Genomic DNA, 11,209 nt, shown 5'->3' with positions numbered 1-11,209 from the left:
AAGGCCTTTTCCCAGCTTGGTCCTTTGACTAAAATTACCGTATCATCTGCGTAACTGATAATCTTGTAGTCGATAGATGCCATTTTAATCTGAGTAAGTTCGTTTATGTAAATGAGAAATAGAAGGGGACCAAGGACGCTACCTTGAGGGACACCATACTTGATTTCTTCCGGATCACTGTAGCATTTATTCAGTTCTACTATTTGTTTTCTGTTTTTAGTATAGCTAATGAACCAGTCGAGGGGCGGTCCGTTGATACCAATTTTTTTTAGTTTCTCGTACAGAATGTCGTGAGAGATAGTATCAAAAGCCTTAGCAAGATCTAGAAAGACTCCGATCACCTTGGATCCTTCATCTGTGTTTTTAACAATGTAATTAGTTAATTCAGAGATAGCCTGTTCCGTACTCATTTTAGCTCGAAAACCGAATTGACTATCTGATAGTAAGTTATGTTTATCAAGGTAGATTAATAGTCTTTTTTTCATTGCTTTTTCCAGAACTTTCGATAGTGAATTTAAAAGTGAGATAGGTCTGTAGTTAGCAATTAGAGTTTTGTCCCCAGATTTGTGGATTGGTGTTATAATGGCAATTTTTAGTTTGTCCGGAACAATCCCTTGTCTGAAACTTTGATTGAATATATGTAGTAGAGGTGTGGCAATATATTCATGCAGATTAATCAATATTTGGTTTGAGATTTTGTCAGAGCCCGGAGCGCAATGTGGTTTGAGTGATAAGATAAGTTCAGAAATTTCTTTTTTGTTAAGTTTATATATATTAAACGAGTGAATTGGTTGTTTGGTAGGGGAGTGATTGGATGATAGTTGAACTGTAGTGTGGTTATTGATAAGGATTTTGTTTGCTAGATTTGAGCCTACGTTGGAAAAATGAGAATTAATATAATTAGCCATTTTGTGTGTGTCGTTTTTTGTTTCAAGTATTTCACCATTAATTGACAGTTTATTAATATTGTTACTTTTTTGGTTTTTAAATAAGCTGCTTCCTTAATGACTTTCCAGGTTTTTTTTGGATCCTTTCTGGCATTTTCTATTTCCTTCCTGTAAAATTTGAATTTAGCTTGCTTAATTAATTTGTTAGAGAGATTTCTATATAGTAAATAATCGTGTTTTAGTTTACTGTCGAATGGGTTTTTGTTTACTCTCATGTGCATCGTGTTTCTATTGTGAATACTCTTTACTAGCCCTGCTGTGATCCATGGTTTAAGTTTTAATGTTTTGTGAGCGTTGTTTTTGTGAGTTTTTGATGTGGTGTGTTTGGTAATATATATTTCTAGAGTTAGTAGGAAAGCATTAAGAGCTTTGTTCGGGTCTTTTTCTTTTAGTGTTGTGAACCAGGATTCATGACTTATTTCTGTCCTAAGCGATTTGAAGTCCGTGACATTGTGTGTGGTGTTTATAGGAATTTTTGTTTTTTTTTCAATGTTAGATCGAATGCCGATTGATGTAGTGTAGTGATCGGTGACCGTCGTATAAATAATGGATGAAATGGTTGTTTTTTTGGTTTTAGCAAAAATATGATCAATGCATGAATTGGACTCAAGTGAAGTTCTTGTGACAGAATTTATAGTTGACTTGAGACCATAATGACTTAAGAGACTAAGATATTCATTGGTTATCGGGTTGCAATTGAGAATGTTTATGTTCAGATCTCCGGCTAAAATGAGTTGTTGTGTGCTTAAATTATCATCCAGAAGTTTTTGAAGGGAAGTTAGGAAAGGTGTGAGATTTTTAAAGCAAGGAGGTCTATAAATAGCAAAAACAGATAGATCAGATCCTAGTGCAATTTTGATGCAATTAGCTTCCGTTAGGTTTATTTCAGAGATAAAGGGATCGAGCGATTCTGTAACGAAAATAACTATCCCGTCATTTTGGTTTAGTTTGGTAGTAGTATGAAATGTTGAATATCCAGGTAAGTTGATGTCGGTGTAAGAGTCGTCTGTCCAGCATTCACTTAAAATTATAATGTCAAAATGGGAGTTGAGGTCTTGTAAAAGAACTGTAAAGCTGTCGAAGTTCTTACGAATGCTCCTAATATTTTGGGAGATTATATTTAACGAGTTATTTGTGTGAAATACTTTGAAATCTTGTGTAGTTTTGAATACATGTTCTTCAATATTGGGTGGTTCAAAATCTATATTTAGTAGTGAGTCCATTTGAAATAAAAGGAGTTACATATATAGTAGAAAGTAACAAAGATTGTAAACAATTAGATAATACGATTTAAATCGCCGACGTGTTTAATGTTTATTATTTTAGAACTAATGTCAGAATTTTTTTTAGTGAGAACTTTATTGTTTTTAAACCACGTATAAAGATAATTTTTTTCTTTGGCTCTTAGCTTGGTCTTCCATAATAGTTCTTTGAAGTAAGGGGTTAAGAGTTCGCTTACAAATACGTTGTTCTCTCTTGCGTTTTTGCGGGAGTTCAAAACTGTTTGCTGTGCTTCCTCATCTTGGAGTTGTACTTTGTACCTGTATGCTCGATCTTCTATTTTCTGTGTTCTATCTTGATAACGTATTATTTTTTTTATTTTTTGTGGTGCGATATTTACTTGTATCTCCTTAAATACTCTGTGTACGGTATCCATTGGTTCTTCATTTGGCAAGGTAATCACCCCAGCAAGCTCCGTCCAGTTGTAGCTCAAACTAGCCTGTTCAATTTCGGCCAGTCGAGTTTCTAGATTATTAATTCTTATTTCCTTGGTGTTGTTTTCTTCTTCTAAGATTTCTACCTTTTTTTTATTTGAAGTATATTGTCGACCTTGTTTGATATATCATCATATTGACTGCTTATGAAGTCAATACCTTTTTTCAGTTCTAACATTTCAAATTCTAGATTTTTCTTTATATTTGATGTCTCGTGTTCTATTTTTTGAATAGTTGTTGTTTAATTTCATCCATTTTTTTGTCAACATATTTTATAAATTTTTCGTAATGCTCTTCACCTGCCTCAGTTTGTGGTGGTGTCTCAGTCGGTTTTGATCTTGTTTGCACTTTACTAGAGGTAGCCATTTTGATCTGTTATGGTTTTAAATTATATTTATATTATTATTATATTAATATAATTAATATAATATTACAGTTTAAAAAAAAAAAGTTGATTTAACAGGGGAGCGAACTCAGCTCCTCCGCCTCAGTAGTGTGCGACGCTAAAGTTGCAATCCTCTAGGCCACGGCCGATTTATCAACAGTTGCGATAATATTGGTACTAATACGTACTAATATATGGTATCAGCCTGACAGTACAGTATTCTGTTTGCGTTTAAATGCGACAACACTTTCACTGTAGCACTACACAAATTTAAAATCACTTTAAGATTCTGATCCGAGGGCGTTTTAATATGAGTAAGCAATAAAAAGATCACCACTGTTCCACGGTTATAAATTCACTATAATTTTTCGATTATTTCGATAATTTAACTGTAAATATTGATTATTTATGCAGAGCGATTTTTAGCGTGTACGCGCAGTTGAAATTAATAGATATTGTAAATGATGAATATGATATCAGCTACCTCAGGAAAAGTGGCAAGTTTGACGGATTTTACTTTCCTCTTGAACCTGACATGGCAGGTGTGTCCAAAAATGACATAGTTCTCAAATTATTGCCACGGATAAGACAAACATCAACAAAACGACAGGCCAACATTTTGCACTTTCCACAACGCATCTTAAAAATGTATAATTTCCAGGATAATTCCTGAGTTTCTGAATAATTATGTAGGTATGTTCCACTGTGCCCCTAGGGGTGTTCCACTCTACCCCAGACCTGGGGCACAGTGGAACAAAATTCTGATCTCGGAAAAATGCCTGTAATTATTTTACTATGAACATTTTTTCATATTTTTTGTTTTGAAGTGATAAATCAAAGACTACTTAAGATTTTATAAAAGATTTTAAACTAATTGAATAAAGGTTTATTTTTCTAAGAATCGAAATACGTTTTTCGTTCCACTGTGCCCCCTCCTACTATGTCAAAGTTGTGGAGTTTACTTAGGTATTTGATGCATCAATCTCAATGTTCTTTTTATGAAATTATGATATACCGTGTTATTTAAGTAGATATCTAATATGTCCAAAACAGATCTAAATGTCTTGTACATTTCGGTACGTCATTAGGGTAAATGTCAATATTTCCAGGTTACTGACTTGATTTATGTGAATTCGTTAATAGCACAGATGAGGTGTCTATATGGAACGATATTCAAATTGTTTCCCTAACTGGAAATGTTCACTTACTTTGTTTTATTAATTTTTAAATACCTACAGCTGTAATAACATCTTGAATTTGAAGTGAAAAATGTTCACATACCGCTTCGAATCGTCCCAATTAAGCATTTTATCAAACAAATTAGAAAATTAATTGATTGAAGAGCTTATTTTAAGGAAAAAGCTTAAAGGCCCGTTTATAATAGGAATAAGCGGTAAGAATAAGCCGTAAGGCCCTAGGCCGTAGAAGTTGGAAGATAGGAAACCTGTGTATCCGTTTATAATAGATGGCAATAATCTCTTATTTTTTTCCATAACCGAAAAGATGGTCCAACTTTATCTTTTGCGGTTACGGATTACAGAAAGCTGAGATATATACCGAGATTTATGTATTTTCGATCGATACTCTATGGTATCTACTATTTGACAAGAGTGGTTTATTTATGTATTTGACAATCGAACAATAATATTTGTGTTGTAGAAGTCCTAACAATTTATAGAAATTGGTCTGCGACATTCTTGTATATTTCTTAAGTTGATCGTTGTCTACTGTCGCCATGTCTTTAAACAAATTATGGAAATGTCCTGTTTTCTTCCTTTTATGATTAATGGGACGCACACTCCAACGTCGTTTTTTTCCTTATTTTTTTCGTCAACTGTGTGTCTCCTATTGCAGCGTATGCTAGCCCCAGAATTGACAAAAACATTCCACATGCAACAAAATCTGATGAATCCATCGTTTCAATATTTATTTATATAAAACGATATTACTTTTATAAGATGGAAGAAGAATATATTCTCGGTTGACAGATGGTTGACAGTTGACGTAGACAAGTGACAGCGGCATAGTCACTTCTATGGACGTATTCTATTCTATTCCTATTTCAATTATAAACGACGATCTAAAATATTACGGATTACGGATTACGGCACCGGCCTATTCTTACCGCTTATTCCTATTATAAACGGGCCTTTAGTCGGACGTAGTCGGAGGCATGACGGTGACCATCATAAATAAACCACTCTCTAGATCGATATCTTCGGGCTTTTTGTATGGCCCCATTTTGTCACCCCCTTAACCACAGACGACCACAAATAAAACGGTCGTTTGGTCCAGACAGGTAAATATATTGTGGACCATAAATAAATCTCAAGGCCATTTAAAAAAGTGCAAACATAGACAATATAACTGCACCCAGCTAACATCGTTCATTCACTAGCCCAAAAAAATTATATTTTAAAAATAAAAATATTGAAATGCAGGAAAAGGAAAATAAAAAAAACCCACAGCTATGCACACATAAAAATAATTTTTATTTTCAAAAAGACAATGGACAATAATACAAAACAGGGTCAGTAAAACCGATGTAGTGAGCATTGATTTATCATTGAAGTAAAAGATAATACTAATATATCTAAACAAAACACGAAACAGAACAAGACACAGAAAAATAAAAAGTAACTGTCTCAACTAGGAATCGAACCCAGGATTTTTGTCTTACTGCAACAACTTAATAGGATTTAATTTGACCTTGCACAAAAATACAACAATATATACACATATTCAACGTGTTGAAAGATATTCATTATGTCAAGTAATAAAAAAAAGGAGCGAAAACAAAACTTCTTGAGCAAGTTTCACTGCAATATAAATTAGGTGTATACCTTCAGAATATTCCTTCAAATGAGGATTCCACACTGTTCAAGCGTACTGTAGGTGACTTACATCTTATAAATATTAGAAGAGTAACAAATTTAAGTGTAAATTATTATTGCCACAGCACTAGAAGTTATTCAAATTCTCCTGCAAGGGTTTCATATAATTTCCACAGCTTTGTCGTCAGCAAACATCATGGAAAATGCTAGTTAAATCTGAATACTTACATGATGCAATTCTGGAGAGGTTTAAATGACCTTGTTTGATGTAATCGTGGCTTTTTTAGCAGTTTTAGCATCCTAGTACGTGGTATAGTATCGCGTCGGAATACGGATATGTCTGAAAAGGAAAATTAATTAAATTATTAGCCAATGAAGTACATTCAGGAATCAGGAACATTGTATCAAAGAACGAAAGGTTAGTACCTGTATTTAACAACGGGTTCGGGTCCTTATTTCAGTTGGTGGAGATAGACAGGATATTATATGATGACTGGAAGATTAAGCGTTGCCAAGCATTCTTTTTTAATCCCAAAAGTACCGTATTTTTGCTTTGAATTGCGAAATTGACACCCACAAACAAACGTATTTCTTGCTGCTTCTTGCTAGCACCGGATTATCGAATCCGCCTGAGCAACCTTTAACACAACACGGGATTTATTTATCACCTTGAAGAATTCAAGCACGCAACATTATGTTTAGATGGGTTAGACGATTTTCAAAATTCAAAATATTTACGCTAAAAACTTCAACTGACTTCGACTTCCGAAATGGCGTCTTGGAAATTACCGTTTATTTTTATCGCAGCATAACACATGCTTAGCTTCTCTTTCTGTTACACAAGTCGCTATGGTAGAGAGCGAGAGATCAAACTACAATTTTTTCTCTGAGCTTTCAGCCACAACAGCTTTGTCTATAAGAATTTGGGTATTGAATAACTCCTCCCATCAGGGTTACAAGGTCAGACGGGAGTTGTACGCCCCTGGTGACCATAAACAAGGTGACTGTTGGTTTAGTGTTGTTTGCCATATTTTTTATATTTTTTTTTATTGTGCAACAAATATTTTTTCCAATTACAGTACAATTTTATATATGTCAGAATTTAGCTAGGTGACTATTCAATAATTAATTTAAGTCATTTAGAGAACAGTCACTTTCATCCAAATTCATTGCAAGTTCGTTTATTAGCACATCTCCCCACGTCATACTATGCTTTACCAGGACGTCGGTTTTGAATTTTGGTACTCTGAATAGGTCATGGTATCGACTTCGGCTGTAGTGGTCTGGTACATATGAATGATAGCATCCCAAGAGAAATGGGCTATCGATAAAATTGTTCCTGATTTTGAAAGACATAATAGCTAAACTTGCTTTTCGCCTATATACTGGTAGTCGGTACCACTCGCGTGGAAAGACTCGCAAATTGTGCTGAATATGAAATGTTCTTAAAAATCATTATTCATAGTTACGATCATTCTTAATAATAACCGTTCTTATTAATGACCGTGATTAATTATCATAAATATGATGAATATGTATGTGTTGAAAAGTCACATAAGAAAATGTTTTTTTTTAGTTATTTGGTCGCCATGAAAATTATAATAATTGTCTATGACTTCATGCTTGTCTATGCATAACCTATAAATATTTTTGACAAGTGCTAACAAGTGCTTTCTTCTCCGACAGCCGTTTCTTCCTGTTTCCCAACTCTGTTTATCCCGCGTTGTAAAACTTACTATCCCACGCCTGTGATGGTTATTGGTAAAGTAAATACTCATTCTTATATTCATCGCTATTTATTTGGTAGTTATTCCAGTTTAGTTAGGGAATCATTGGGCGTTTTGTCACAGTAGAATGTTTAAACTGTCAATTTGACGTCTACCGATTATTAGATTAGTATTAACCTTTAAATATGGACGTCGGGTCTCAGAGGCCCATCCCCTTCTTCAATTTCTCGGAATAAACACCTTCCCCGCGCGTGCCATCCCCGCGCGTCTCAGTAGCTTCAGTTTTAGTTGTGTTATGACCAAGGAGGGAGAAGGTCGCGTCATCCGGCACTTATTACGTGAGTAATAATCATTTAAAATTTGCTCAGGGCCTGGGAGACCCGTTGACTATAATTTCCATACAAATATACTCGGGCCTATGTGACCCGTCTACTATAATTTTCTTACATGCCATTTATTCTAGTAGCCGCCGAACAAGACGTTGGCCCATGGTGGTATTTTTCAGGGTGCTGGATTTAAGTGGAGTCAATGCTTACGTCTTGTTCAATCAGGAACAGGAAAAGAAAATAGAAAGAGGTGATTTTTTTGAAAACTTTAGCGCGGTCTCTAGTCCTGCCACATGCTCAAAGACGAGTTTTATGCACAAAGTCGCCTAGAGAATTGAGTTTGACAATTACTCGAATATTATGTGCAGATGTGCCCCCAGCGGCAATACAGGCTGAAGAAGTTGGTCCTAAAAATCGTAAAAGATGTAGATTTTGCCCATCAAAGCTCTCTAGAAAGACAACCCATGCCTATATAAACTGCAAGAAGCCAGTTTGTCTTTAGTGTTCCAAGTCTCTATGTTCTGAGTGCCAGTAATTTTACATAAGTTTGATCCTTGTGAGAATTTTTATTTTATTTCTTTCAGAAGTTTTTTTTATGACTTTTTGTTACTGTTTTTTTTATTAGCTAGGAAAAATTATTGTTTTTGATTTTTGTAAAACCTACTATAATTAAGGAGCCTTAATATGATCTCAAGTCAATTAAGACTGAAAACTGACTAGGTTTGTTAAATTTGGAGATAATTATTAAAATATGAATATAAGTTGATTATTTTCATTACTCGATCTTTTATTTATAAATACTTTATATATATAAACTCCTTGCTAAAGTCAGATTGGTCCAGGTTTGAAAATTAGAAGAATTTTATGAAGGGGTCTGTGTGACCCGACGTTCATGGGAGTGTGATTTTTTTTTCACGTCCATAGTTAAGGGTTAAGAAGGCATTTATTACAATTACACAACAAAAAACATATGGTTAACAAATATTTTGTTAAAAGCGGAATGGCGGTAAACATTGTTAGTATATAAATATAGTTTTACCACGATAAACAACGTTTCTCTTAACCGTTGTCATATCTCCAAGGATTTCAAATATGTGTTTTGGCTTATACTTCGTTATTTTGACAGGTTATTCCAAGCGAAACCAAATTTTTTTTTATTGTTTTTATTATTCTTCTTAAAAGAAAATTACATTTTCACTTACTTAACTAGAAAAAACTAATACATTACCCATTAATATATTACATTACGATTTTATTCACGATCATTGTTTTGTTGATTGAGCATAAAACTGAACATTTTTTTTTTTAAATTTACCTACACTTTTTTTAATTTTTATTTCATCTGGGAGGCAATTATATATGTTGCTCCCCTCGTAACCAATGGATTGCTTGCCGTAATGAGTATGTGTGGTGTTTAAATGTATTTTATCTTGTTGCCGTGTAAAGTGTGTGTGTACTTGGTTAATGTTAGTTTCTTAATGTTAGTAGTTTTGTTTCTATGCATAATTTTTCTGTGGATGTTCTAGGTTTGAAGTGAAAAAGCTTTTTGATTACTTTGTTTTGTTTTACGTGTAGTTCATTTATATATGTTTCATATGCATTTCCCCAGATTTCAATCAAATAGTTTAAATGTGAATGTACGAGGCTATAATATAGATTTTTTAAAATTTATTTGGTAATATATATGATATTTGGCTTAATAGGCTAATTAAAGGGTTGATTTTATCTTTAATATCTTGAATTTGCTGTTTACAAATTAGATGTTTTTGAATGTATCAGGATTTGCAGATTCTTATAAACAAATTTTTAAGGCTACATAAGGAGGAATGATTTAACGAGTTGAGCATAAAATCATGTATCATGTTTTATTTTATTTTAACAACGTTCTGTTTAAGATATATTTTTGTGGTTAAACCAATAACCAAACTCTACCAAAGCAGACCATGGATCTACGGAAGCCAGATACTATATCCATTAAGACGGAACCAGGTCTCCGGGAAGAAGATGGAGGTGAAATTGCATTTTCATTTTCAAACAGGACACATACTTGTTCACAACATCCTTTCTTATAATACATGAGGTGTATTGGGTATTTACCTTAATATGCGTCATTGCCGGAAAATACCAAAATACAGCACTCATTAAACTTTATCATATTATTCACAATAAGTTCTCGGTTCCTCGATTTTTACCTAATTTCATTTGGGACATGATGTAAAAAACACGTATTTATTATACGTTAAAAATACATAAATATTGATTGGAAAAACAATATTCCATTGACTGAAAACAATCAAACTCTCTACTACGGGTGCTTTAGAGAAAGTTTTTGTTTTTTGAAGAATCGGTCACTGAAGCGGACATCTGAGGTCATTTTTTATCTAACATTGACCTCGTTGATCAATGGTATCTTTATTCAAAAAAAAAAATAGTTTATTGATTTCCAATTTTTAAAAAATCTCGTTTTTATCAATTTTACGAAGATACATGGCTGACCCTATCCTGGCGCAATTGGAGCATTTCGCTCCGGGCGTCGAGTGCTCAACCTAACATATCGCCCTTGATATTATTTTTGATAAATACCGCGCTACAAAAAACACAAATCATCATTTTATTGATTACAGTGATATCCTGCCTTGGCGTGTACTATTTGAGACTGTTAGGGCAGCCAAAATTAAACTCGCGTCTGGCGCCGTTTGGTTCAGGGCTGGCCATGCAAAGATTCGATCTATTTATTGTCCTTTTTTTATTCCAGGAAACATAAATGTGAAGACAGTCACCATAAAAGCGGATCTTGGACCCCGACAAGATGAAGCGGCGCTTACTTATATTAAAATTGACATAGACCTGCTGGATGTAAAAGAGGAATGCTTAGAACGCTTAGGAAGAATTACCAAGGAAGCAGGTAAAACCAATTTTTCACTGTAATCTTGGAACGATTCGGACTCTCCTATTTTTTTATCCTTTCAATAAACTTTCTTCGCTTATTTAATCTAAGCTTAACTGAGTCTTTTTCACCCATTTTATTTTTCAAATTTGTCGACAGATCTTCAGACGCATTTTGTGGAAAAGGGATACACTCCTCCCTATCGCAACTACTCCTTCTCTCCTAAGTCAAATTTTGCAATGAACGTAAGCACCCATGTAAGAGAAAAACCTTTTTCTTGTTCCAAGTGCAACTATTCAAATGCTCAAAAAAGAAATTTAAAGAGGCACATGCTGACCCACAGTGAAAAAAAAACTTTTTCATGTTCCGTGTGCAACTATGCATGTTA

General features: G+C 33.9%; 1 long non-coding RNA gene across 1 annotated transcript; it reads left to right on the top strand.

The window, feature by feature from the left end:
• The first annotated feature begins 7,524 nt into the window (after window positions 1-7,524).
• Window positions 7,525-10,862, top strand: LOC149415972 (uncharacterized). The gene is made up of 3 exons (XR_016303609.1): window positions 7,525-7,642; window positions 9,830-9,944; window positions 10,690-10,862. It is a non-coding gene; the product is annotated as an uncharacterized LOC149415972 (long non-coding RNA).
• The last annotated feature ends 347 nt before the right edge of the window (window positions 10,863-11,209 follow it).

The sequence above is a fragment of the Hesperophylax consimilis genome, chromosome 17, assembly GCF_061612785.1.
Source record: "Hesperophylax consimilis isolate HC1 chromosome 17, BYU_Hcon_1.0, whole genome shotgun sequence".
Classification (NCBI taxonomy): Eukaryota; Metazoa; Arthropoda; class Insecta; order Trichoptera; family Limnephilidae; genus Hesperophylax; species Hesperophylax consimilis.
This window is presented reverse-complemented; position numbering and strand designations above follow the sequence as displayed.